Source organism: Rhipicephalus microplus, chromosome 6, assembly GCF_043290135.1.
Source record: "Rhipicephalus microplus isolate Deutch F79 chromosome 6, USDA_Rmic, whole genome shotgun sequence".
NCBI classification, from domain to species: Eukaryota; Metazoa; Arthropoda; class Arachnida; order Ixodida; family Ixodidae; genus Rhipicephalus; species Rhipicephalus microplus.
Genome location: NC_134705.1, coordinates 81,991,880 through 82,014,170, shown reverse-complemented (window position 1 = coordinate 82,014,170; position 22,291 = coordinate 81,991,880). Strand labels below are relative to the sequence as shown.

Below are 22,291 nucleotides of genomic sequence, written 5' to 3'. Positions count from 1 at the left end.
CGCGGCCCTGCTGATTCACCCGCTGGCGGCAGCTCGCACCCACGTGAGACGGCCGAGGATTGGCAATCTCAGCCTGCCTTGGAGGTTGGTGGTGAAGTACCTGGGGCTCACCATCGACCACCGACTCACCTGGATCCCGGCTGCCAAGGCTGCTGCCACCAAGGTGCGGCACGTCCAGGGCGCCATCAGCAGGCTGCAGCTGCGTGGCCGCGGCTGCTCCACCAAATGGGCCTTCTGGCTCAACCAGGCTGCGGCGTCCTCTGTCCTCCTGTACGCGTTCCCGCTGGTAAACCTGACACCGGCCAGGAGACGCCTGCTGGAGGGAGTCCACAGGGGTGCACTGAGGGCCATCCTGGGGCTTCCCAAAAGCTCGCCGGTGGCAGCGACTCTCGCGGAGGCAGGAGAGTGGCCGCTGACGTTACGTATGCTCCAACGTGCGCTGGGCCACATTGACCGCCCTCACCGCACCACCGACGGCAGGGCCCTCCTGGAGCGTCTCCGCAGTCAGCCAGGATCATGGATGGGAGGCCTCTGCCTGTAGCACCACTAGATGGTTCCAGATCCGCCAGTCCCGGTTGCCTCTCCACCGCCTCACCACCAGCCACCAGAGGTCCACCTCTGCTTGGAAGGGGCAACCAAGCGGCGGACGCCTGCGGCCGCACTGCAACAGGCAGCCTCCTGCAAGCTCCAGGAACAACTGGAGGGACGGCTGCAGGTGTTCACGGACGGATCTGTGATGCCAGATGAGACTGCAGCGGCCGCATGCGTAATCCCGTCCAGAGCCAACAGCAGGCAGTGCAGGCTACCCTTTCCGGCGAGCTCCACGGCTGCGGAACTGGCTGGACTGCATCTCGCGGTAGACCTGTTGGCTGAGGATATCCCCCTTGAGCCGGCCGCGGTCCTGTGTGACAACAAGGCGGCCCTGCAGACCCTGGCCAACTCCCGCCGTGCCGGACTGACGGCCTGCCTCCTGAGAGCCAAGGTTCGCGCCCTCACCGACGCCGGGGTGTCCGTCCTTCCCTCCATGTCCCCCCCTCCTCCCCCCCAAAAAAGACGCAAGGGATACGGTTATAACGGCACTGGCCGCGGCTCTTCGCGCACTCCTGGAAACCACGGTGTGCAGCACGACGACGCGCAACTATCGCCTCGCAGCTCTGCGCGCACATCAAGACCTAACACACCATGGATAGTGCGTCAAAGAAGCCACGGCCGCGGATACTCCAATGAAACATGCGTTCTCTCCGCCGCCATCACCGTGAGCTTGTGCACTCACTTCCCCAGCGCGAACTCGATCTCCTGGCTCTTCAGGAAACGCACGTTCGTGCTGGGGAGCTCAATATACCCGGCTATGTGGCTTATCACAGTGCAACCGAGTGTGAACGTGCCGACTGTGTCAGCCCCCACTGCACACAACTGTTACATCTGCCGGGATGCTCACGCGCGTCTATCTGTGTCCGTGTGCGACTGCCCCAGTCTGGCGCTCGCGTCTGGCGCTCGGGTGCGTTTCTGGCGCTCGGGTCTGGCGCTCGGGTGCGTTTCTGGCGACGTGGAAGGAGGCGATCGTCGTTCTGGTGCACAAGAAGGGCAAGCCCGCGTCGGAACCGACCTCATACAGGCTCGTTTCGCTTACATCAGCTGCCGGGAAAGTGATGGAGGCCATGGCCCTCAAGCGCCTCGAGTGGATAGTTGCGGCCCTCAACTTCCTGGCGGACATCCAGAGCGGCTCCCGATGCCACCGATCAACTGCAGATTGCATTTCTGACATTGTCACCACGCTGGAGGATGCAAAGCTCCGCGGTGAAGCCGGATATTTAGTTCTCCTCGACATCAAGAGTGCCTTCGATCGCCTGCCTCATGCGGCCGTTTTGGACACTCTTCGTGCAATGGGTGTGTGTGGCAGGCTTCTCGGGTACGTCGAGGAGTTCCTCGGGGGCAGAACGTTCCGTGTCCGCATTGCTGGCGACCTCAGCGCACCTCGCCTGTCCACTGCTGGTGTGCCACAGGGCAGCATCTTGGGCCCCATGCTTTTCAACCTCGCCCTCGTGCGCATCGTGGACTACATTCCACGAGACTTGCAGTACGAGGTGCGCATCGCCATCTATGCGGACGACATCGCCCTCTTTGCGAGTGGACCCACTTTGCGCGGGCTGCAGGTGCGACAGAGCCTCAATCGCTCTCTCGAGGCCGTGGATGCTTACAAAACGAGCATTGGGCTTCAGCTCTCCACTGCCAAGACTGAAGCGCTCCTCGTCCACCCAACTCTCAAGGGGCGATACGAGGTTAGCCGCCTCACGTTCCGGGGACGCGTTCTCCCGTGGCGAAGATCAGTGCGATACCTCGGCATCACCCTCGATCACCGCCTGAGCTCGAAGCCAGCAGTTGCCAGCCACCGACTAAGCTGTCGCAGAGTCGCAGGAGCGGCATCCTCTCTCCTCGCTAGGGGCAAAGGCTGTTCACCGGACATTGCCCTGAGGATGTACAACGCCGTCGCCGGAGCCAGGGCCCCCTACGCGTTCTCCTGTATCACCCTGTGACCGAATCAGTGGGAAACACTCGAGACGGCACATCGCGGCATTATCCGCCGCCTCTTTGGAATGCCTCGGACGTCTCCAGTGGGCTTGACCTATGCCGAAACGGGTCAGTTTCCCCTCTCGCTCAGAGCTAAGGCTTGTGCTCTGCAGCCCGTCGAGCGCATGCACATGACGCGAGGGGGCAAGGCACTGGTCCATCTTCTCCTATCGCTGCCCGACACTGGTAAGGGCCGCAGCACACTGGAGTACGCCAGCCTCATCTCGGGAGCCCCTTTCGCAGGCCTCCTGCCTATCCCTCCTCACTGGGACTCCCGGCTGCCCATTTCGATCAGGGTTCCGGGTGTACGCAGCAAGGGGCACACACCTCGGGCTGCCCTTCTACAGGAGACCTGCGCATTGATCGAGCAGCGGTACTCCGGCCACCTCCATCTTTAAATGGACGGCTCGGTCAAGGGGGATGGCTCGGCTGCTGCTGCAAGCGTCATTCCCGCGATCCGAGACGTGAGGAAGTGTCGTCTTCCGCTCCCGGCGACATCGACGACTGCTGAGCTCGCGGCTCTGAACTTAGCGGCCGATCAGCTGGCCGAGCTCGTCCCGTCTTCAGCTGTCATCTTCTGTGACTCTCGGGCGGCCCTCCTCACCCTCGCGAGGGGTGAGAATGGCTCTTCGATCGCGCAGCGCCTCACGCGCAAGTTTACCGTGATCGTCCGCAGTGGGTGTGATGTGTCCTTTCAGTGGGTGCCCTCACACGTCGGAGTCCGCGACAACGAGGCAGCCGACGAGCTCGCAAGGGACGCCCACGAACCCTCCACTCCCACAACGAACTTCGTTTGGAACTACGATGTGGCGCGACTGATAATCGCACGCCACGTCCGCGCTCTTCACCCAGACTCCCGCACAGCAGCCGGCACGCCTGTCGCACGCCTGCAGTCAACGGGAATCGGTCGGCGTGCTAGAGCTTTCCTGCTGCGCCTTCGTGCGGGATGCGGCCGAACAGCACAACTGCTCTCCAAACAGCGTGGCAGTGGCAGCCCTTCGTGCGTGCAGTGTCCGGCAGACGAGACCGTTGAAGATATCCTGTGCCAGTGCCCGGGATACGCGGACATTCGTCGCCGTCTCTGCAACAGCTACACGAAACTCGGATTGCCACACGTGAGTGCAGAACACATGCTGTTCCCCTCGGCGAACGTTGCAACACTTCGCTGGGCGTTCCACGCGCTCCTGGATTTTTTTGGCGACGCAAACCTTTTTACACGCCTCTAAAGAGGCCCGTTACAAACCCACGTGTCGTTGTTTACTGTGCCGCGCGCCACGCCCCCTCGGAACCCCACGTGACTTTGTTTACGTAGGCCACTCCCACTTGCCAGACGGCCTTTTTCTTCTTTTTTTTCTCTCCTACAGAGCCTCTCCCGTCGGAGCGGACACTCTCTCCCCTCCCCTCGTGGTTGCGGAGCGCCCAAAATTTCTTGCTGCCTGTTCGGTGGTGTGTGTGTGTGTGTGATTTTTTTATTTTTTTTTTCGCTACACGGGCGCATTCATCGCCTCCGGCTTCTCGGCAATTTTTCGCTCGGTAGCGTGTGCTGCGTTGTTTCTTGCGCACATGCGCGATGCGAGTGATCGAATGCTTTTCACCACTCTATTCTTACCTCTTCTCTTCTGACTCTTTCATTCCCATTCCCCCTTCCCTGCCCTTTACTGTGGAGGTGCCCTCGTTTAAGAGATATGATATGTGGCACTTTATGGCGCAAGGGCCAATTGATGGCCAATGAGCGCCATTTCAATGAGTATAGAGATGTGGACAATGATATGTTGCGTGGCTGTATAGGGGCCTTAAAATTCCTCGCGATAATGCGGGTAAAAACATAAGTAATAAAGACATGATGATGATATATGGTGTGTTTTGGCGCAAGGGCCATTTGATGGCCAAAGAGCACCAGTTCCACTAGTGGGGTGTTGGTCTTTTCACAAGCTCTGACATTAACACGTGCCAACTAATTTAATTGTAAACAATTTTTCACAATATAAAGTTTATCTACTGGCTGCCCCATCAATAAACATAAAAGATGCAGTTTAGTTCAAGAAAACACTGGCAAGCACATCTTTTGGGAATTGATTCTGCAGAAAAAAAGGTGTTGGAGTTTTGTGGACAGAAGCTGTACATATACAGTCAAACCCCTTTATTTGCAACTCCAGAAAATGCTCTGTGTGCTGGCAACACTAGTTGAAAAAATAAAGATGGTCGCGCTTATAAGTAGGGACACAGTATGTATTTTCTTATCAAACACAATTTATGATAGGCAAACTGGTCTCTCTTATAGAGGGGTTTGACTGTACAAAGTGCTATTTAAAGGTGTTAATAGCGTGCTTTCATTAAAGTCATTCACATATGTTCATGTTCCCTTTTAAAAGCACTGTCAATTTTTGCCCACTAATCCAGCACCCTTGTCACAATGTGAATAGTATGGACATCATCTTTCCAAACAACCGATGCACCCTTCTGTAATTCCGTTGAATTAAGAAAATTTTGCCAAAAGGCAGTCTCTCAGCTGTACTTTTAACTTTTGCGAAAATTGTGTGAGTGGGAGTCAAATGTGGTTTGTTGGATAAATGTGCTGTAAGGGCAATTCTGGCAAGAAACTTGCTTGTGCATCTCTGACAGTGTGCATTGTTGTGCAGTACCTAGCTCCTTACGCACCCTAGATCTGGTCATTTTCATCGGCTGACCTTCCCAGATGTTCTGAAACTTGGCAGCAAAACTTGCAGTTTATATCTGGCTATCCTGGATGATTTCTTGTGCTAAATATTGTGAAAGGCACCTTCCGCCACTCCTAGAAAAGATAATCCGCACATGCTCGATCAAGTTATAGACTTTTTGATGGTTGAGACTTTTGGTTTTTCTTCTGCATTGATTATTGCCTATTCCTAAAGCAATCAACCTGGGCACCTAAGCTTTGTCTAGACTAATGGCCATTGATTCGTCAGCATGATGATGGATGGTAGCGCAGACAACGAACACGGACAAGAGAAGGCACATAGACACAACACTCTTGTCCGTGTTCGTTGTCTGCGCTACCATCCATCATCATGCAACCATACCAACAAGCCCAAATCGCCACCCTCATTGATTCGTCAGGATTTACTCTTACTTACTTCTAACTCCAAAAATTAAAAACGCATTGTGAAAGTTGAAATAAGGCTGTGAATTGCGAAGTTGTAAAACTTTTAATAAATTAGTAGGTTGAGGGTGCTCGACTCTTTCTGGAAAACATTTTAGCATGTATTTGCAAAGTAGCAGGAACATTGGGAGTACCCTATTGCTGTAAAGCAGCTATATTGAAGGCAAGAGCTTTTTTATATGCACAAATTACTTCAAAACTGAACCAGTCTCCAAACATCTTGATTACACATTGTATGAGTATTCTCGGCCACATAGCTTACTCGCCTTTTCATTGTGTAGTGCTTAATTTGTTAATTCATATAACTTGCAGGAGTCATGGGTCCCGAGCTTCAGGAATAAGTTCAAAAACATGAGGAAGAAAGTCGAGAAATGCCCTCCAGAAATAGCCGAAAAGCGGGCCCAGAGCCTACATAAAAGGCCGCGGCAGCCTAAAGAAGACATTTTGAACAAGAAGTTGTGCCACCTCTTTGTGAGTCTTACGTCTCTGACTCTTCATACCCAAACACAACTTGTTTTCACATACTGTATTTACTCATGTAATAGAGGCACTCGCTTAACAAATGCACCCCCAACTTCTGTTGTCAAAATTTGGATTTTTTTCTCCCGCATCATAAACGCGCCCCCTGCATCCTTCCGCTGCAGTCTTGCGACCAGACACCTGGCACCCCTTTGCCCATTGGATATCATTCATTTTTTATTATTATGCCGACTCCTTTGCTACCGTGGCTCGCTCCCCTCCCCCCTTTACCTGCTGCCCTGCGCTGTATTGTTTCTATCGGCACGCGGCACATCCCGTTTCTTATATCTGTGCGTCACAGCATGTTCATGAACCGTGCGAGGGTAGAGACATCGCAGCTCTTAAGCACATAGTGAGAAAGGCCATGAAACTGCCAGCGCCAACCAATGGTTGCTTTCTGCAAATCTAACTTCAAGGCCCACCCAACTGCCCGTGATTTTCGAGCGACAAGGACAGGGTTTGCTATTGCCAGTGCTGTCGCCAAGGGCCATTCGGTCGCGTCGCACGTTTGTGGAAAATGAAAAAAAAAAAAGGCCGCTTGTCGCCCAGAAAAAAATTGTGACGATTTCTGAAACATGGTAGCACCCCTGATTTTCGTATCGATTGCAATTTGCTCTTCATGCTTGTTATCCACGCGTGCTTCAAGGTTACCTTTTCTACTTGTGTAACTTGTGTGCACAGCAAGACTGGAGCCATATTTTGTTGTTAATATTATCGACAGTTTGTTTTGGATGCTTTGATGGTAGCTTGATGCAATGTCAACAACAGCGTCACTGTTGTCGTGCGAGGTTGCCACGATGTTGGCAAAGTGCATCGTAGTGTCGTTGCGCATGCTTCTGAGCGCCCCTCGAGATCACAGCATATACCACTGTTGCGGTTAAACGATTGTGAGAAAAGAAAGCTGCAAAACGCTTTCATGGAGTGTGCGGGGGGTCGCAGGGACAGTTTACAAAAGATAGCGACTTCCATGAACCGAAGATGAGTGAAGTGGAACAAATAAGCTGCTTCCAAACAGCGTATGCCTATGTCAGTTGCGAAAGGCTAAGCGACCTACCTTTTCTTTTTTACATTACATTTTTATGTCATCCTGAAAAAGTTTTCATATAATTTGCCCTGCATAATAAACGCAACCCAACTTTGCTCCGATTTTTCGAAAAAAAGAAGTGTGTTTATTACACGAGAAAATACGGTAGTTGTTTGTTTATTATTATAACTAATAGTCATTATTACTCGCAGTTCTTCATGCTTGTATGAGGCTGCTTATCAAATAGTATTTTGTTCATTTGCTTTTCCTCTGACTTCCTTCGTATCGAGCCTGTACCGCTGATTTCTCCATAAAATTCACACCTGGCCTTATACTAGACTAACTTCCCCATGCACCACTTTGCTTTCTTTACCACATAACGCAGTGATTTTTTTTCTGGCCTAATATTCTGGCATAGCACAGCGCATTGCTTGTTCCTCTCAGACCGAGCAGAGCTTATCGAAATAAGTTTGAGGTTTCCCATTTTATTTCATTAGGCTGCAATGACACCCTTGCTTTCAACACTTTGGCCTAAAATTCTTGTTCACACATTGCAGGACTCCAGCCATCTGGTTGTTTATGGCGAAACGGTTGAATCAATTGAGCGACACAATGAATGGCTGCACAATCATGCAGAATTCGCCCAAGAGGAGGACATTAGGGCAGGCCTTTTGGCCACAAATCAAGAGCGGCATGAGCGCCTTCAAAGCCTGAATATTTTCGAGGCGTTGGTGCTATTTCCTTTTTTGGCATCAGAGGCTTCGGTATGCCCTTATAGTGTGTTATTTGGGGGAACTTGTAGTAACGCTATTGCATTTTATTTTCAGCTACTGCTTGAGTTCGACATTCTTTATAAAAAGAATGTTGTGGATGAATTTACCCAAGGGTGTCAAAAGTTGTGCGATTTGGCGCTCAGGAATGAGACGACAGAGAAGTGGCCAAATTCAGCGAAGCTGCTGGAGGTAAAACATGCAAGTGCCACTTCCACTTAGATATATGGGGAAGCTGGTAAAGATGTTTAATAAGTACTTTTGTATGCTTATATCTATCTGATATATGCACTAGAATTGTGGGAATGTGCAGTTGCACAAGAATTAACCACCACAACAGACAGTGATAGCCAATTGTTTCATAGCTCCTTTGATTGCTTTGTTTCAATATGTAAAAATTATAAAGACACTGCAAGTGAGAATCAAACTTGCGTCTCTGTACTGCACATATGGAATCTTAATGATTGATATACGGCGACTGGCCTGTTTGGAAGTGGTTTGTATGCAAGAATCGCCCTAAAATTAGACTGCGATCATGTTGGTATGTGTGCATATGGGCAAGGCAGCTAAGGACACGTGCCAATGTCTGCATGGTGAAGCTCACCGTTGACCTCTTCTTTATTATATTGAGCCAGTTCAACATCATATCCATGCTACAATTACAACACTCTGATCTGATTTAATGATGACAATGTCACTCGTCTTCTGCGCAACATTCACCACCTCCCAACACCAGTAAAGTGTCTAACCCCTTTTCTACACGAAAAGAAAAAAAGACAAAAAGCAAAATATAAGCTAATCACCTCATATGACATTTTGTCTTGAGATGGTATCATGACCAATCATTTTGATTCACTTTATTTGTATGCATATTCGAACCCCGATTATATGACTTTGAGGGAACCTTGCAATATTGTCGCACAATCTGGGTGCCATATATCGAAAGAATATACAAGAATATTGGCAATGATACACTGTCTTGTCCCCCACAACCCATGTACAGACCACCTGCATAAGACTGCAACACTAACCTGCTCTTATACAAGGAAGGTAGATTAAATTATTAAAAAGTGCACCAACCATTTAATGTACAAATGACCATGTACGTTTGTATCTAGGCAGTTGAATGATTTCTTAGAAAAGCGTTTCATGGCTCCTTTAACAAAATCTAAAGATCAGAGAACTGAACTACACCTACTGTTTTCAGATAACCCTATACTCGTAGCACTGGAATTTGCAGCTGCTCGCTGCAATGAAGCACTCGATGTGATTTTTCCGGAGGTGAGCACTTTAAAATTAAATGCATGTCGACATGTTCACGTGATTTGCACTATCGATCTGACATTCGTTGTAAAACATTGCCTATAATTTATTTCAAAGAGGAAAGAAGAAAGTGCAAAAATGTGCAACTCAGTATATTTACTTGCTTTTTACGTCAGTATGTTGTGAAGTACCATGGAAGTCTTTTGGCTTCAAAAGCAACACAAGCCAAGGTGGCTTTTTCAGTGAAGGTAGGGTGTACTAGAACAGAGGGAGCACTCAGAATGGCAGCAGCACCAATAAAGTGAAGTTCCAAGAGGGTCAATCTGCTTGTCGCGTTGTGGTCAGTAGTCTGCAGTGTGTTGTCGCTTCAAGGGTTGCGCACGGCTCTGCTGAAGTGGTTCGGGGGTAGAATGCCCGCTTCCTACTCAAATGGCTGGGGTTCGAAATAAAGTTGTAGATGGTGAATTTTTATTTTCTTAGTGTCACCTGTTATAGTTGTAATGGTTTGCTTTTTGTTTCTTAATTTTAGCTTCTTTGCTATGTATAACTGCAAAAAATACCGCTAAATGTGAAGTAAAGAAATTTTACTGTGAGTGTACTTAAGGTGAGGACAAATATTCATTTCCATTATTTATTTTTACTTAGGTCTTCCATGAATACAGCTGAAATTTACATTATTATTAATTATTCAAGGTATTTATTAACAAAATCAGCTATATGAGACTACAACATTTTTATTCACAACCTCAACACGTTCACCTGTTTACAAACACCTTGTGATTGCTTTATTAATGTAACCAGCAAAATATCCTTTCCTTGAATGTGAGGAGGAACAGTGAAAGAACATATGGAAAATTGCTACCTTTGCAATATTCCGACCTTCACAGTGCCCTGCTGACTGAAGGTTGTAATCTTTCAGTTTTTCCTTTGAAGTCAGCTAGCGGCCAGTGTTAGAAAGCAGCGTTATCGAGCACGCACAGGACGAGTCTCGTATTCACTAAAATCTCGGAGGCCACACTTTACGTTTTTGCTGAATTTTGTGCGATGGCACTGCAAACAGATACGCTCGCTGTCAAGTTTCGTGTTCTTTACTTCACATTTTGCGTAACTTTTTGTAGCAATATGTAGCAACTTGAGCTATATTAAAAACACCAAGCCAAAAAAATAAAGCTGTGCAAATGACCCTAAAAATAAAAAATGCACTATCTACAGCTGTGCTTAGAACCCGGGCCTTTTAAAGGAGAAGTGTTGCATTTTACCCCTGCACCATTTTGATTTCTGGTCATCAGTGGACTAACTGATGACCAGCCTTCCTCCAGCACAACTGATATTCCTGACCAAAGCCTTTTTGAAGCCAAATTCGCAAAATTCCCTTGATAATTCATTTGTTTAAGACGTGACGATGTCAACAGAGACAGTATGTTCACCTTTGACATCAACCTATAAGTAGCAGCAGGGCCGGATATTTTAAGGATCAGGCAAGTAATGAGCAACATGGTTTCATAGCGCAACCCTCTGGCTGACTTCGCTTTGAAGCTTTTGGCGTAACAAAAAGAGCGAACTTGAAAAAAAAAATCTTTTTCGTGGATATGTTCGGCATTCCAGAATTGGAACATTGTTCGGCTTATAATACAGTTAACCAAGTGGTTGCTAAATCTGGTACACAACTCGGGATCGGAGGGGACGCCAGTAGCTTCGTCAACATCACTGTTTTTCATGTTAACTTCGACAGATAGCCACCACTTGAGGACTACAGCCCTCGAAATTCGTGGTTTCTCTAAGTTTTGGTGATTTTTGAGCTTTAATGCTGCTGGTTTAGACAGGTGTGCAAGCATATTCAGGAAAACTTGAGAAAACGCTCCAGGCTTAGGCGTCCACATACCAAATGAAAGTTTCACGTTTCCCTCTACGATGTGCTCGCAGCAAGTGGTTAGGTCCTCGGATTCAAAATTTAACCCTTTGGGCCCTGGTGTCCTCAAACGAGAACAAGTCCTAAAAAGGTTTTTTTTGGCGCTTTTAACAAGAAAAACGAAACTGAAATCAAAATTGTATCGCTGGCAAAACATCTCCAGTGGCATTGACATCAGTTCTCGCGCCCTCACGTTCGTCAGAGCAGCAGCGAGAAACAACAAAGATGGAAGACGACGAACGGGGCACTGGGCCAAGTAAGTGCGGATTTTTGTATTTTTTTCACCCATAAACCACTGTTGCTGTCGCGATAAGAATTTAGCACAAAGTTTTTAACTCTATATAGAAGATGTAATGCGTATTTCAATGCAATGTAATGCATATTTCAAGGCAAATGCGTATTTCAGTGATCGTGTGCATAAGAGCATTTGTCCTCATTTGAGTACACGAGGGCTCTGTGGTTGCCACGTTTCGCAGGGGATGGTGTGGCGTCTCGTGGCCGTACAGCTGCTTTTGCTTATTTTTCAGGTGCCGGAATGAAACCTCAATTCTTCTACTCAGCAACGAGAGCCTGTAGGCCCCGCTTCATGCCGCTCGAAGACGCGGATGAAATGTTCGCTCAGTTGGACAATGGCAACCTATCGGATGTCGGCGATACTGAAGATGAGGAAGACGATGACTTCGTTTTTGAAGAGACTGGGAGCAATGACGGCGTCCTTGAAACGCGGGAAGCGTCAGATGAGTTGGACGAGTCAGACGAGGAACAGGCATGTCAAGAAACATTGTGGTGCCGGAAAGCTTTTCAGAAGCCGTCAGCCGATTTCAGGGGAGTTTGCGATGAAAATGAACCTCTTCAAGGTGAGCTGCCAACGCCATACGAATATTTCTCACGTTACGTGCCCAAGAGCGTTTTTGTTGAACTGGCTGACAAAACGAACATGTATTCCATATTCAAAGAAGGCAAATCGGTCCTAACAAATGAAGAAGAAATAAGAAAACTTATGTCTGCTTTTGCTGATGGGCGTTGTCAAATACCCCTGTCTGCGTTTATACTGGAAGCCTGTTCTGAAAACAGAAATGTTCGCGATGGCGGATATGTCAAGGAACCGCTTTGAAAAACTGTGCAACTGCCTCCATATTGTCGACGTGACCAAAGAGAATAATTCCAGTGACAGCCTTTAGAAGGTGAGACCGCTGCTGACTTACTTCAAACAAAGGTGCCACAATATTACGTTGGAGGAACGATTATGCATTGACGAGCAGATCATAGCATTCAAAGGTAAACTCGACATAAAACAATACGTCAAGGGTAAACCAAAGCCGTGGGGCGTCAAGGTGTATATGTTGTGCGGAGCTTCTGGCATCATATACGATTTTATTATTTACCAAGGTTCAACGACATGCGTGAATCCAGACCAAAAGAAGAAATTTGGCGTCACGGGTGCTTTGGTTCTTCACTTCACGTCAAGGATTCCGGATGGACTTGGAGACAAACTGTTTTTGGACAATTTCTTTACATCTTTGCCTGTGATTCGAGAACTCGACAAGAAGAAGATATATGCTGCCGGCACTATACGCATCAACAGGATGCAAAAGTGTCCACTGAAGTCGGAGAAAGAATTGAAAAAAGCTGGAAGAGGCTCCCATGACACTTTAGTAAGCAGTGATGGAAAGATTGCCATAACGCGGTGGTTGGGTGACCGCGCGGTGAACATGGCATCCAACTTCCTAGCTGTTGAAGAAGAAGATTGTGTCTCCCAATGGAGTAAGACAGATGGTGCTTTCATTGAAGTGAAACGGCCTGACGTAGTGCAAGAATACAATCAGAGCATGGGAGAAGTTGACAAGACCGACTTTCTTGTGTCACTATATTGCACCAACATTCGTTCTAGAAAATGGACACTTCGCGTTATTGCACACTTCATGAACTTGGCTGTGACGAACTCCTAGCTGGAATATCGAGGTGATGCTGAGCAACAAGGACTACGCGTGAACGATCAGATGGACCTTCTAGATTTCACGCTGCAAGTTATGGACGCCCTAGTAAAAGCTGGTGTGGCTGTTGCGTCGCGAAAGCGTGGGAGACCGTCTTCTTCCCCGATGCAGCTATTGAAAAAGCTTCAGTGTGGCAATCAAAGGCCAGTGGAAGATGTCAGGTATGACCAAACCAGTCACTGGCCTGTTGCGAAAGAAGAACAACAGCGCTGCATGCTGGAAGGCTGCAAGGGCAAGCCAAGAATCAAGTGTGAAAAGTGCAATGTCTACCTCTGCCTCATGAATGGGAGAAACTGCTTCAAAGAATTTTATGTCCGTCCCTGAACATTACACGCGTTGCTAGAAACTATTTTGCTGCACCAAAGTAGGTGTATAAAATGGAAAATAAATCATTACACTAACATTGACTTTTGCCTCGACTGCACACATTGGGCCCTGATGTCCTCATTTGAGGACATGGTTCTAAACTTAAAGTTAAGCTAACCGCGCAAATTTTTTAAATAAACACCAATGTTTTATGGTGTAAAGAAGCAGAATATCACACCGAAAAAATTGCAGGTGTGACGAAAAAATTCCAGGGCCGAAAGGGTCAAGTCAGAAATGTGCGTCTTGATTATCACCAAGAAGGCTTTTCGTGGAATAGCAGCTGTTCAGGTCCTGGGAACTGCAGGGTAATTTTGGGGGTTTGAAAAAGTGCCTCCAATCGCAAGTGTTTTCCTCAGAGTCTTAGCCAGTTCGACAGCCCAGCGTGCCGCACGTCGGCATGTTTACTATGCTAAACTGCTAATTCAATGAAGCATGCTTGATTGTCATGTAACATGTTAAGTACTGCTGTGATGACCGAAATCTAACTTTCAACCTTCCCTTCAAGATCTAGCCGCTTTGGTCTGAGCAAGCGAACTAAAAAAGAAAAGCATCGCTGCCGCGGGACGCCGGTGACGGTGGCGGCTCACTGTCAATGCTACGCTAGCGCCGCTTCTTGGAGCGCATACGAGTAGAGGCCGCCTCCGCAGTGAGCTTTTCTAACTGACAGTATCTAAAAACTTTGCAGACTACCAATCGCAGCTCCACAAACGAATCGACCCTGCTTGTGCTTAATTTTTTCGAAGCTTGATCTAGGCACGCATTGTCTTTATTGCTGCTTCAGCTAGCTTACATCTGCACTCTTTGGTTTCGACCTGGGTCAGCAGCACCACTTCAGGCTGGACATTTGGCTGAAAGTTTAGACATCGCAGCAATAGTGGCGTGTCAGGTTTCTCCTCTATGATTTATTATTTATTTAACAATACTGCCGTTCTCACAAGGAGATCATTGCATGCATTGTGTTTCCAATGACATGGTGCCTCATGTGCAGTCATATTAGTAAATATGCTTATCGTAGTGGAACAGTGTGCAGTGACCATGAAGGAAAGAAATTTTACCCCCGAGTATTGGAAGAAAAAACAATGTGTGTTTTCATGTGACACAGGCATGCCACTGCTGTGGTAGACTGCTGCTTCACTGTTGTCTGTGCTTTGCACCTTTTTTGTTCACATGAATGTAGTGCTGGAAAACATGATTGAAGTTTGAAAGTATGCTGTACGTTGATGCCAAGGTAACTTGTTTTTTGAGGGCACATTAGCAGCTACAAAAACTAGATAAGACCTTTTCTAGTGTTATCAAATGCAATAATTGCCATAGGTACGGAACTGAATCATATAGAAAATGTTCAGCTTACTAGTGCTGAATGCTCAGGAGTGAGTGAGCAAACTTTATTTAACCAGCGGATTGAGGCGTGGGCCTAAGCCGTGCCAGGGGCGGTGGAGAGACCCTGTCTCTCAGCCGCCTCCCGTGCTCGCTGGATGGCCCATATTTGATCTGTCTGATTTGAGCTGATCAGCGCGGCTCTCCACGGCGCCCCAAGCTGTTCTGGGGAGACTGCATTGGCGTCCTGTATCTGTGTGCATTCCCATAACATATGCTCTGGGGTGGCGCGTCTCATGCTACATAGTTTACACGAGTCATCTGGTTATAGTTCGGGGTAGATGCGATTTAGGTGCTTCGGGTTGGGAAATGTTCTACTTTGAAGTCGCCTCCAGTCAACCTCCTGAGAACTGTCTAATGTGGAGCTAGGTGGTGGAAATCTGCGCCTCGACTTTTGGTAGAATTAGATAGATAATTTCGCAGAACCTAAACATTCTGTCCCTCTCGCACCACTCATCTCCTCCCAGTACCTCATGTGAAGCTCCAGTGCAAGCGCGGTAAGTGAGACCTCGCGCTACGCGGTGAGCTTCCTCGTTGAGGTTGGGAATGAGGGACACACACGGGGTGTGGGCTGCGAACCATATAATATACCTTTCTTGGAATTACTCGGGTGATATGAGATTTGCCTTGTGGAGGAGTATGTTGGCTGCCTCGGGAGATATTCTTCCTAGTGCATAGTTACGAATTGCCGACTGCGAGTCGCTGATGACATGGGAAACCTACACCTACACTTTGGGGAAATTATGGCCTGTGCAATAGCCACCTCTTCCGCGATTTCCGAATTATTCGAGCGTATGGAGCACGCGATTACGCATTAGCGGTCGGTGTTTATTACTGCCGCAACATAGGATTTGTGACTAGGGTACTCCACTGCGTCTACGAACAACGCCTCCTTGTCTTTGCCGTAGGCCTTAAGTAGAGTTCTAGCGTGGCTTTCCCTTCTGCCCTGAATAAATTCGGAGTGTATGTTTTTGGGCAGATTGAATGCTCGGGAACGATACTTATTTTTATGGCTGTTGTCAGTAATAGCCTGAAGATGAGTTAAATATTGCAATAATGTACAGTTTCAAAGATGTGACTGTTTCGGCCTTTAGAAGGGCAAATACCAGGCTCAGAAACTTTTTTTTTTCAAGTATATTTTGGTCAATCAAATTATGGCTCTAGTAAAACTGTAATCTTAGTTTGCGCTTTTGCTCTTTCGTCTACAGAAGGACATACCCCTCACCCCTTGTCTGCTAAAAGAAGCGGATGAAGGACTGTCCCTATACATTGATGGGGAGCGAATATTGAGAACCTCTTCGTTACTTGGGGGCATAACTTGTCTATTTGCGTCATTTTGGGTAGTCAACATTGAGTATCCAAAGAAGGCTCACAGAATATTAACATTTTTTGAGCATGCTTTTTTAAATTTGTGCCAGACAAAGCACCGTGTCAAGGCACTGGAAATGATTAATTTTTTTCAGGGGCTGAGTGGCGCCTCAGCAGTAGTGTTTGTAATTAGTGCCGTCTTGTTTTGAAGGGACCCTGAGACGGTTTTCTGAAGTTTTGTAAACCTTTAGGCTAGAGCATCATCAAATTATTCGCACCACAAATTTACTGACATCGTGTACCAAGGTCGCTAAAGGCAACTGTATCATACCCTCCTTTTCTCCTCTGGCTGACCTCCTCAACCCATGAGGGGCACTGGTGATCTCAGAGCTTTCATGAGTGCTCTCGAAGATTTCAGCTTCTATCATTCTAGACCTCCGAGACCGCACACTGACAGGTTGCACGCAGTCTCGGAGGCCGCCACACAGTGCGCCCGGCAGCTCAGATCAGCAGCCACGGTGACATCAAGTGGCCAGAGCATGTCACTCTGTTAATGGGCAGTTGAAAACGTGTTTCATTTTATTGCCTCGAATTTGGTATGCTGCAATGCATGGTGGAGTACCTTTTGGACGGGAAAAAACAATCTTCCTGAGGCTTATGAAAAATAACTATTTTCATGCTAACTAATAAGTTGATGACACTTAGGAGTTAGGATATGTGGGGTTGAACGTCCCAAAACCACCATATGATTATGAGCTCTGGCTCTGGTGCACTGATAGAACAACAAGTCTGTAGAATTGAGAAGAGAGGGTGTTGAAAAATAAAACTAATTTTGAAGGTCCCATATGCTTTTTTCTACATCAGGTCGAGAACTTTTCAGACCATCATCATATAGAGCTTGACATGTACTTAGTAAGCACTACAAAAGTTGAAGACAAAGGTTGAACCACAATCATAATAAAAGAATGCACTTATAACTCGCGAGCAAGAAACAATGCATGAAAGGAAACAAAGAACATAATAAGGCTCACGAGACACACACACACAAAAAAAGAAAGCAAGATGGTCATGTAGAACCAGTCTTATTAACAATGTCGTCATAGTCTCCGCACACAGTCTCTCGAAGAGCAAATTCTGTGTTAGTTTAAATGTTTTCTTAAAGCTGATGTTTGATTTGAATGCATATGAGTAAAGACCGGAACTTCAGGCAAAATGCCAATTTTTCGCTGCAGCACATTTCGAGCCTATTTAAGATAAAAACACGAATCAAGAGATGTGAAACATTTTAATCACACACTTAATGTGCCTATCAGTGCCTATATTGAAGGTCGTGGGTATTTCAGCTTTTAAGTGCCTAAAAATGCCTTTTTACGTTCGCCGAATAAAGGTTTTGGTTAAATGAGCTGTTCATATGGAAAAAAACAAGCACTTGGCGCAGCCATGTTAACGACAACACGTGCATGGCCCGCTAGTTTCTTTTTTTTTCGTTCATGTTTTAGCTCCTGTTAAGGTGAGATTATGGTTCGAAGTGTCATGTCGGCGAAAACAGATCATAGGCCGACACACAGCCACAGCCAATGTATATCTACATTCGGCCAATGCTCTCCAACCCATGTCATGCTTGCCAACGCTTCAATAACATCGCACTATAAACGTACTTTTACATGAACGGGGCTTATACCCCAGGGAGGAAAAGCGAGACTAGCATAGCATCATAGCGCTAGCGGGCCCCCCTAAAAGATATCCGCCGCTTGGTCCGAGAGTAGTGCAGCATAGCGGTTGCGTCAGTGTGGCTAGAGTGTACTGTAGCAAAGGAAGGAGAGGCTAACGCTAGTGTACCCCCTGCCCCTTGAAGATCCCCGTCCCTAGGTTCGAGTAGTCCACCTCGGCGGTTACGTTAGGGAGGCTAGGGTACAGTGTAGCTAGAATGCACTCTAACCAGACGAAACTAAGCTAGGCTGGTGCTGCCGCCTACACCCTACACGCAAGTTTCATTGGCATTTATGTTCTTTATAGCGGCAGCTGTCGAAAGTCTGTCAAGCAATGTGGAATAAAAAGAAACCGTAAAGTGTACTTGTCTGGCAATGGAACAGTAATCACAGCACTACTCCGTCAACCTAGAACTGTTCCATGTGAAAAACAGGGGAGAAGACATTGGAAAGATCAATAATATTTTGGCCCAGCCGCGGTGGTCTAGTGGCTAAGGTACTCGGCTGCTGACCCGCAGGTCGCGGGATCGAATCCCGGCTGCGGCGGCTGCATTTCCGATGGAGGCGGAAATGTTGTAGGCCCGTGTGCTCAGATTTCGGTGCACGTTAGAGAACACCAGGTCGTCGAAATTCCCGGAAAATGCACTTATAAGAATGGGGTCGTTTTCATTACGAACAGGTTCCGCAAAAAATCACATTGGTTTTCGGTGCGAATTGTCGTTCACTCGTGCTCAACATCTTCGTCGGGGGGTGCAAACACAGTTACTGCATGCAAACACAGTTACCACTGCCGACCATGGATGCTGTGATTTATGGCAGTTCAATGCAGAGACACACAGGCACTTCGATTAACATGCATGTTAAAAACTTCAGCTCAAAATTATTTGCCCATTAACACTACAGCAGCCTTTCAATCAATGTCATCTTCCATGCAAAATTTAAGTAATTTGGAATGCAAGCAAAGAAACTGCTGAATAATGCACTGCTAAGAAGTTAAACTGCAGCTGCACAGAATGTTACTACGAGTACAATTGAAACTTCTCCTGACAACACAATGTGCTCTTTCTGCTGTAGTGAACTTGGAGCAGGAGAACAGTTATTGGCAGTCCTTTTCTACTTGTTTGTCTTCTGTGCTCTGTTCTTGATACAATGTACATGACCGTGGAGCACCGGATTCTTTGTTAGTGCCGGAACTTAGAAAAATACAGATCATTGTTACAACCATGCTACATGCAAAAATATACAGTTGTAAAATATGTGCTCATTTTTACAGATGTCATATTTTCAGAAGCCGATGAGAAGCCTCAAAACACACACAAACAGTGAAGACTGAAAATGTATTTTATTATGCTACAAGAGCAAAACTACAATGTTATAGATGAAGGCATGAAACTTCTGCCCGGCCTAATAAGCCAATAAAGTTTCTTCTATTTCGACATTACACTGGGTGCAAGAAGCAGACCACAAATAAGTTTACTAAGAGATACAAGTAAGAGTGCATTACAACACAACAGCTAATGTTCATAACTTCAAGGCTCTCTAACAGAGCCAGCTCACCATACCGCGTATAAGAGCAAATCGGCAGTCAAGAAGACACAAAGCACTAGTGTATTATGAGTATGCTTGTTGCTGACATCTATTATTCCAAACAAACAAAACCTTTCAAAACTGCACTTCATCAGGGGAAAGAATCATATATATGCAACAAACACGACCTCCTGCAGGCGCAGCCAACACTCACCATTGTTGTTGATATCAGTGTCTTGCCGGATGGATATGCTGTGTGCTGCACAGAACGCCAAAGGAGCGCTCCATGACTTGGCTTGCATGTGTGCTGGCTGAATCGCACAGCTGCTGAAGTAGGCTAGTCACAGACAGAGAGATGAAGAGCCATAGCTTTGAAGCACACTGAACGTCACCTTTAGAGATCAACAATGCATCCTTAGCTCAGGTAAAATTTGTAGAAAAAAATATATCAGTATGCAATCGTGGTGAACACGTTCGGCTGAAACACAACATGCCATAGCACTGAGAGAAAAAAAGATACATCAAAAGATGCAGTTACTGGCCTTATGTCGTCGGAGGCTTGTTCAATAGGTCTTTCTCCTTGCAAGTTGTGAACAGCCAGGCGATTTTCACCCACTTGTTATTTCCTTCCAAAGCACTTGATCTACAGAGCGAGTCACAAGCTCAAGAGCTCAATAAAAAATCAAAGTATTTGTTCTTGTTCAAAAGCACGAGCTTTCGAGCCTTAGACGATTGGAGTTTCATTCATAAGCTACAGGCTTTCGACATTCTCAATGATCTCGCAATTTAGTTCCATATATGTTCAATAAGCATTACGTGTGAGAATAATACAGGTATTCACTATAAGCAACCATGCTTGGGTTTTCAATTTGTGCACAGTAAGTGTTGTTCACTAAATCGTACGTATTAAAGAAAAAACTAACCTTGCAGCCAGCCGATAGGCAGTTTTGTGCCCTCGAAGCTCGCAAGCAGATCGCAGTCCTTCCAGATGAGGCTGCCATGCATGCATCCAGGCAACATGCAGGTCCGCTGAATGATAACAATCCCAGCAAAATAATATCTTAGACTTATTTTTAACTAATCAGCCAAACTGGGTAAAAACGGTTTTGGTGGTACCTGGCATTAGCGACCATGAAGCTGTTTTGTGTGAAATGAAGCTAACATACCAAAAAACTCAGAGAGCCGCATCAAGAAAGATGTATAGTTACAGCCAGGGAAACGTACACCAGATAGGCCTTGCATTGCAAGCTTTCTTTCCGGAATTCGAACACCGTTCCGGTGCTTGCAGCATTCAAGAGTTATGGCTCCTTTTTAAAACAAAAATGCTTGACCTACAAGAAAAGTACGTGCCTTCATGGGTGCAGACTACACGTCCTAGTAAATCGAAGCCCTGGTTCAATGGTGAGCTGCGGTGCCTTACCGGTAAACGGAACAGGGCATATACAAAATTTAAAAAACCCTACCTCTGAGACTTGCCAGGAACATGAAACCATAACTAAACTTCTGCAAGCAAAAATGCGTCATGCGAAAAAAGAATTTTTCAACAATCTGCCTTCTCGATTCGAAACAACAAAAAAGTTGTTCTGGAATCTGGTCAAATGTAATAAAAAAGATAGAGTGTGTATTCACAGATAGAGTGTGCTGGCACAGGCACGTCGATTGCTTTAACGCAAAGGCATGTAAGGTGTTGAGATCCTTGCGGCGTAACACAAAGCTGTTTCCTCAGCAGGCCCGCGATCTTATCTACAAGAGCTACGTCAGACCAATCTTAGAGTATGGGTGGCACTGTGTGGGATCCTCCCACAAATTCCGATTGCGACAAGCTTGAGCGAGTTCAGGACATGGCTGCAAGATATGTTATCGGTAGCTATGAGAAAAACCTTAGCATTACTGCTACAACGAAAACATTAAAATGGGAGCTTCTAAAAAAAAGAAGGCAAATTTTGCGCTTGAAGCTTTTTCACAATATATATCATGGCCACATTGGAATAGACCGAAATCAGTATATTCTTCAGCCCCATTATGTATCAAGACGAACAGATCATGAGCTCGAGGTTAGAGAATATAGCTGCAGGACTAATCTTTTTAGGCACTTTTTTCCTCAAATCTAATTCTGAATGGAATCGTCTGCCTGCTGACAAGGTCAGCATAATAGATAAGGAAGCTTTAGCGGCCGCTCTTTGACATCTCATTCTGTATTCAGCTGCAGTCGAATTTTATGCAGTGTTTAGTTCGTATCACATCCTTTCTGTATTTTTATGTTTGTACAGTATAAATTTCATTTTTGTTTTCTCTCTTCGTCTGGGTTAGCGGATCTTTACGAAATTCATGTGTATTGACAACAATGTATGCCGCTATTTCTCCTTAGTTTTTCACTACCAGTGTTCTTGAAATGTATGAATTATAAGTTCTCTGTGTGACCCCCCCCCCCTCCACTGTAATACGAGTGTAAATAAAAGAAAATAGACTTGCACATTCAGGGAGCACGTGTCCTTCCTATTTTTGTACAGGTTCTCCAAGTCATAGAGAAGCTTAATGTGCCAGTGTATGCAACCGATGCATCACAGGACCTTAACAAAGTAATCTCTCCGATCTGTGAAGAACAAAAAATGCAATATTTGAAAACAACCATTAAAAGCACTCACTTATAATACTTATTTGACGAAGCTATCATTTCGTCAAAGAGACCAAATCTGCTATCATCAGATTGAAACTGAAGCCTCTTATAAGATTTACGTGCCGCAATATATATGTCTTAGTCAAGTATAGTGCTACCGCAGCGGTAATCGTCTATACAACTAATTTTTCGAAATAAACT

At 46.4% G+C, this 22,291-nt stretch overlaps 1 long non-coding RNA gene across 2 annotated transcripts in view; it reads right to left on the bottom strand.

Moving 5' to 3' along the window:
• Positions 1 to 6,740: 6,740 nt before the first annotated feature.
• LOC142765337 (uncharacterized) overlaps positions 6,741 to 22,291 on the bottom strand; it is a 144,834-nt gene continuing 129,283 nt past the window's right edge. For both annotated transcript variants that reach the window (XR_012884195.1, XR_012884194.1), the window contains one exon: positions 6,741 to 22,066. This is a non-coding gene — a long non-coding RNA (uncharacterized LOC142765337). The remainder of the gene's footprint in view (positions 22,067 to 22,291) is intronic.